Source organism: Cyprinus carpio, chromosome A9 (genome assembly GCF_018340385.1).
Source record: "Cyprinus carpio isolate SPL01 chromosome A9, ASM1834038v1, whole genome shotgun sequence".
Lineage (NCBI taxonomy): Eukaryota > Metazoa > Chordata > Actinopteri > Cypriniformes > Cyprinidae > Cyprinus > Cyprinus carpio.
Genome location: NC_056580.1, coordinates 948,739 through 956,304, shown reverse-complemented (window position 1 = coordinate 956,304; position 7,566 = coordinate 948,739).

Here is a 7,566-nt window from a genome sequence, read left to right as displayed (position 1 = left end):
TAAACACTAAATAAGCATTAACAGGCTATTTAGTACTTTTAACTAAAGTATTCATATCCTCCCTATTTCAGTGTGCTACTCCACACATCCCCGCCCCCTGTTAAAGAAAAATGGATGTGTTCATAATCTGACTAACTTGCTGACTTGGTAATGTAAAAAGAAGCAGGGCATACTCCTTTCTGCCCCTACGAATCTCAATTAGAGTACACTGTATTTCCATATTTCTGCATGATTTATTTTAAATATATCAAGCTCACCTTACTTAAAAAAAATCTAGAATCTCTGAACAATATTTGTTGCATAAAGTTAATTTAGTATTGCTTAAGTTTATTTTTTATCCTTAAATGTTATCATGTGTCTTGTTATGTTTATATGTGTGTACTGGAAGTTTCAATACCAAGATAAATTCCTTGTGTGTACAACCAAATTGCAAATAATGCTCTTTCTGACTTCTGACTTCTTCTTTATATTGAGGTTTGAATATGGATGAATATTTTGGTTGGATACTGCCCCACTTGCTCCTATGTCCCTACTTATAGGCTGCTTAACTAGTTTAAAGAGTTCCTTGGACAAGCAGCTGTCTATTATAGTCTGATGTTATATGCATAGCTAATCTAGTAATTTTGCTTTCAGACAAGATGAGCTGGTAATGGACATCCTCAAACGCTTCACTCTTACATTTACAGATGCTTTTATCCAAAACAACTTAGACTGGATTCAAGGTATAAGGTTTTTTGTTTGTTTGTTTTGTTTGTTTTTTCTCCATAAATTCCCTGGGAATTAAACATATGTTCTTGCCATTCCAAGCACCATGTTCGCTGTTTGAGACTTCGGGAACATTATACAACAGGATCCAATGTCATGCTATGATTTTAAGGAGCACAAAGCTCACTTTAAAACAATTATAAATTAAAAGCTATTTTAAAAAGTGTTAATGTCCAGCTAATCTTCAACCCAAGACATGATACAGAAAGAACTCCTATTAGAAGACTATTTCAAACAGTGCAAAATGTTGGACATTTTCCTTTCTTTTCCAACACCCCAACCCCCCACCCAACACCCACCACCCCCATGTCTCCAGGTTTCTGCCTCTATCACTGCACTATTGATAAGATGTCTAAATTTATTGCAGAATAATTCTGAAGGAAAAGAGATAAAAGGTTTCTGAATAAAATATGAGGAACAGGCTGTAAATTGTAGCAATGCATATCATTTCATTCAAACGTAGGACGCAATTACCATCTGCGACGCTCATCAGCCCTTCCTTTATGGCTTAATTATATGTTTAATGCTATCAGATCAAGGAAAGGGCAAAACAGATGAATGAGGCAGAGAGAAAAAAGATTCCACAACAAGACAAAAGGCATACGAAAAAGTAACATAAAGGATAAAAATGATTTCATATACTACCAAATTGGGAAAGTTAATTTAGACACATCGTGTGCTATTCTTCTCCGTTGTATGATAATAAAAAGACATTTTTGGCAGTAGGCCTCAAACAAATGTAACAAAGGGCATCAGGTTCCTTCAAAACCACCATATGTCCACTGGCTTTTGATGTAGAAGTATTCGACTTGTAAATTCTTTCATGGGTTTGTGGATACAAATCGGTGGGTTTTAGATGTTTGATAGTCTGGATGTCAGTTGTTGAGGGCATCTCTAATTCCAATTCAGTTAAATAATATTTGGCATAATTTTGTGATGGGGGATGAGTGAGTTTGATCTTTATATTTGTTTTCCCCACAACAATCCAGCAGAATGAACAAACCACAAATGAAACAGATCATTTTATTCTTACTCCATCTATATTCAAAATAAAATGTCACAGATTATTCTTTTATTAACTGTTATGTAAATTTATATAACAGTTTAATGCTTGCCATACTACTATATTTATTTTATTCTGTAAATGAATTGGCAACATCAACTTTCAACTAACAAAATCCAATTTAAAATAATGCTGTATACGAATGCTTTAATTTGTGAAAAGGATATATTATATTTCCTGCACAAATGGATAAACAGGTGTTTGAGAATGAGTAATGTTCAAACTCTGTAGCATTAGAAGTCAGCCTGCTCATGAGGCTTCAGGCTGGCCACAGGGCATGGAGGGGCCAATAAAGCCTCTGTCTAAACTCTGAGATGCTGTCCAGCTTGCATTACAGACTGACATTTAACACTGCTGCCATGCAAACACCTGCCACTGTATCAGACCAACTAACACACACTTAGGCCACAGTCACTGTACTGCTTTACTCAAGTGTTGCTGCTGATCATATTTAAGGAGCGGATATTACTTGTTAGTCTCATACCCATATATTATTCCATGTTTATTAGTTTCCTGTGTCACGGTGCTGCACTGTAAAATGTTTTGTGAGGTTTTTGTAACATCTAAATGAATAGTTTTTACACAAAAAATTATTGCTGAATCTGCTGACAGCATTAGATATGAGTAAAATAGAGGAAGTATTTTATGGGTCAGATCAGGTAGAAATAGCTCTTAGAGGTAATAACTGCATTTGTACTTTTTACAGAGTAGAATATTCATACTACACTCACTGTAAGTGGTTACTGTTCATCAAAGTCTTTTAAAGGGGTCATATGATGCGATTTAAATTTTTCCTTTCTCTTTGGAGTGTTACAAGCTTTTGGTGCATAAAGAAGATCTGTAAAGTTGCAAAGACTAAAGTCTCAAATCCAAAGAGATATTCTTTATATAATTTAAGGGTCAACCACACCCCCCTAAAACGGTTTGTTCAAACACGTCCCTAAATATCTACGTCACTAGGTGGGAAGATTTGCATAACGCCGCTCAAATGTTCACGCAAAGAAAGAAGGTGGAAAGAAACTTTTATTCTCTCTGTTGCCACTGCTGCCATGTTGTTGAGTCGCTGTTTCGTTGTGGAAGCGAAAATACTTTGTTTGGCCTTTCAAAAGAGGACACGACTAGAAATCAGTGGTTAAGTTGTATTTCAACACTGTTCCAGAACAGTCCAACCCAAATATTCAGATGTGTGCTGCACATTTTATGGAGGATGAGGACTGTTCCCTGAACCAGTAGCCTGTAATGCATCTGTGGCACAACGACTGTTTCTATAAAGTTGGTCAGTTCAAACTTTGCAAGGACAGTCTGGTGCTTCTGACTCACAACCTGTAAGTACATTTGCCAATGATGATTCAAATGCAAGTTTTGAGCAGTAGAGAAGACTTGTTGTTTCTCAGATCAAAAATGCAGACATAGTTTTATGTTTACACAGCGCAATACGCAACGCAATGCATAAAAAGACATTATAATCAGTAATTATGTCTCCACTGGATGCAACAAATGCCTCATTTGTAATGGGTTTTATTGGTTTTGTCTCGTCTAGTGATGTCCGGATCATGAACAAATCTTTCTATTTAACTGGATATTCTTAGTGAACCAGTTCACCAAATCGAACTGAATCGTTTGAAATGGTTCGCGTTTCCAGTACGCACTAATCCCACAAATTACTTAAATTACTTGGTTTATAAACGTGCCTTACATTCCCTCTGATGCAAAATAAAACCAATATCATGAGTTTATTCAGTTACTCCTAACAGTACATTGACTGAACTGCTAAAAGAGAACCGACAATGGGATGTGCATGAGAAGAGCAGCTGGACTGACCCTGCATCTCAGTGTTCATACTATCCATCCTAATTATTATTTAGCAACTTTATTACAATAACTTCTGAAAAACTTGCCCAATTCAAATTTAAGCAACTCCCAATGTTTGCCATAAACGCGTTCTGCTTTAGCTTTAGTGCAAAATAAATAAATTAATTTCTTTACCTTAAGAGTAACGGTTTCATGCTTAAGTACAGAGCTATTAAGTTTCCAATAGAAATAATAAATTTTAGAAGACGATATTGGCTGTAAATCAATATAGATTTGTACTGCTTTGTGATCAGTTAACGGGGTAGATAAGATATCAGTATTCAGATTGTCTTCAAGTGTACGGGAAACTAACCATAAATCTATTCTCGACTGCTTCGACCTTGACTTATGACACCAGGTAAAGGCTCTGGTATGAGGCTTACCTGATTGTCTTCCAAATTTTCACACATGCCGACTCCGACTCCGAACCTATGCCCCGAACTCTCTCTGAACTTCTCACACACAACTGACGTACCAGGGGCAAGGTTTTTCAGCCAATCAACGATCAGAGAATACTGCAGGGCGAACTTTGTAGGGAGATGTAACAGCTGTGGGCCTTAAACTCCTCTCCTGTCATTAATACGCTGTGGTCTAGTCATCAACAGAAAATTAACGGATTGAGAGGGGAGAAAAATGGATTTTGGCGTGACATTTCTTGCGTGTGCGTGAGAGTGTGAGATTGATGCTGAAAGCATGAGTGTCATGCCAGATGCGTGAGAGTTGGCAACCCTGCGAATAAAACGCATTAAAAAACTACAAATGTGGCGGATGCGCGCGATCGACGATTAGGTATAGAGGTTTACATAAAGGGGTTTGAGTTACTAATAATCAATATTTAACCTGATAAATATATATATATATATATATATATATATATATATTGTCAATATTGTTATCCATGTAATATCTGCAACAGCAATGTGAACTTTTATAAACATCCGTTTGGTCGCTAACTTTTAAATGCATCATTATGCAGAAAATATGAGCAGAGTTCTCCACATGAAAAACCCGCGACTGGCAGATCAATGAGCTACTTCTTTTCTCTCCAGTATGGTAGGAAGTTAAATTAAATGAAATGTGGAGAATGTTAACTGTGACGAGTTGATTGACAGGCCAGTTTACAGTGACAGGATGCGTGTCCTTTAAGACACAATTGTGACGTGATAGTATGTCCCAAAGCTTGCCTACTCTTCTACTACACACTCAAAAGTGTGTACTATTTCTTCACCAAAAGAGTACATACTTTAAGGGCATAGTATAAATAGGCACATTGAGACACAGGGTGAGTTTCAAGCTGCTTGCTTTGGAGATGGCATAGTATGTTAAGGGGCGTAACTTCCGTCACACGCTTGAGGCATTCGGCGAATCACAATTCACTGGACAGTGGGCAATCAGAGCACACCTCGCTTTTTCAGAACGATGAGCTTTGTAAAAATCGATGCGTTTCAGAAAGGCGGGGCATAGAGGAAAAACAATAATGTACATTTTTTACCTTAAACCGCATAAACACACATTGCATTACACCAAATTCACAAAATAATGTTATTTTTAGCAGCATCATATGACCCCTTTAAAAAATGTAGGCTTACTTATTATTTTATAATATTTAACAGTTGTTGCTGGAGTAAATGTAGCCTATGCACTTATTAATGCATTATGACAGGAAGACAACATGTTTCTGTTAAAGATATGTGCAAATTGTGTTATTTTTTGTGCAAATTTTAAAAAAAACTATTTTAAAACTGTAATTCTAAATTACATTTTTAAAATGGCTTTTTTCTTTAAGATTCTAAAAGCATTTCACAAACTAATGAATTGGATTCTACGAGTGTCTCATATGAGACCAGGACCGTTTATAGGCCTTCATCAGTGGATTTTGATATTATATTTTCCCATATTTTGATCCTATTATGGATATATATGGAGATAAATTGATTTACCTGCAGTAGAATTGTGCAATAGCTGTAGACACAATAAAGAGCTGCTTCTTCATTGACAAATGCTAGAAGACATTTGCTAGTTTTGTTTCCTGTAGGTTCTGTCTTATAAAGTATCCCCTTATTACTGTATTTTGGCGTGAGAAACTTCTTCAGAATGATTCAGACCGTAAGTCAACTGTCCAAATTAATAAAAATTAACTGTAAACCATTTCAGAATTTGCTGCAAACCTGTTTGACTGACTAAGATCAACATTTGTGAATTTGGCATCACTACAAATACAAAAATTGCTATTAAATACATAGCAGTGTATTTGACATGAAATATATACTCTGTGTCTTTAAATACTATTTGTAACATGAACATAGTAACTTTTGCGTTGGTATCCATTGACACTGACTAATATGTTCTAAAATATTTAATATTGTGTATCATATTATGCCATAAATTAAGTCACTTTATATAACAGCATTATCATTAAATATTGTAGATATCACTCCAATTAAAATCCATATGAAAACCGTTATAATCTAACAGGTGCAAATCTATTAACAGGACAGTTCACCAAAATTTTGGGTGAACTAACCTTAGAATAAGCTCCACCCTGATTTCCACCCTGTGGCTGACACTGCTGCTGTCCTGAAACTGCTAGCACTGGGTCTGAAACTATGGTGTAACTAAACAACTAAAAGAAAACATATAATGCATACTCAGGTCAGTATATGGTAATCTTCGTTGTCAGACAAGAATTTGTCTTATAAATATTTTTAAGTAATGATGCAAGTAATTATATTTAAAAGTAATATTTGACTGGGGCTCATGTCACAAAAAAATGGTCTATTGATGCCCCAGAATGTGACCATTTCTCAGCACTAAATTTAATGTTTGGGTACACTGGGTATATTAGCTTACCTGAAGAACTAAGCCGCCATCTAGAGGCAGAGTGTTCAATAGCTGAAGAAGGAATGAATCACCCTGCTATCCAGCAAAGTTTCTACTCTTAATTTAACACACCTCACCTTGAACTAACCACGAATCACCTGAATCTGTAGAATTTCCTAACAGAAATATCCATTTAATTAGAAGGTGTTCACATACTGGTCATACACAATTTTGTTTTGTGGACCTGTTTTGTGGACCTCTGATGATATATACAATATATCTGTTATTTAACATTTAACGTATTTTATACTACAACTGTTCTATGTCTTTTGCATTATATTTTTAGTTCTGATTATTTAGAAGCATCATAAGCATTTGCAAATTAAAAAATGGCACACTGTTTTCATATGGTAAGAAAGAAAAAAAAAATTAAATCAAATTTAGGTGGGCAAATATTGTGACTTAACAAAGTAAGTCCATTTATAACATTAAATGTAATCATGTACAATATAACTAAAATATTTGTCACATGTTTGTTGTGTGTGATACTCCCTGTCACTCACACTAACTGGCAGAAACTGATGGACTGGTTTGTCTCTGCCTGCAAAAGAGTGATTTACATATTTGAGGTGAGGTCCTGCTTAAAGACTATAGCTATAGTCATTATAGCTGCACAATCTCAACCACAAACAGAGTAATCCAGGACTAATGAAGGCGGGTGCTGCAGTGTGAACATGGATAGGCAACTAACAACAGCCATTACAAGAGCCAAATTCATTTATTTAACTGCTGCAGTAGCAGAGGGAAGTGGGAGATGATCGCTCATTACAGGTATTTACATCCAATCACAGCTGCAGGAAATAGCATACACATTTCCCACACAGTGCCATACTAGTTAAAGGGAGTGAAAAAAGGAAGCAATTGATTTCAAATTAATTGTTTGAAAGGTTTTCTCAATGGGAGCCATCTGTCCAAACAAGATGAACATTTAGTATAAAATGTAATCATAATTAATTAAAGCCCTCTAAAAAATGCATACATCACAGTTAACACAGGCAGATCATACA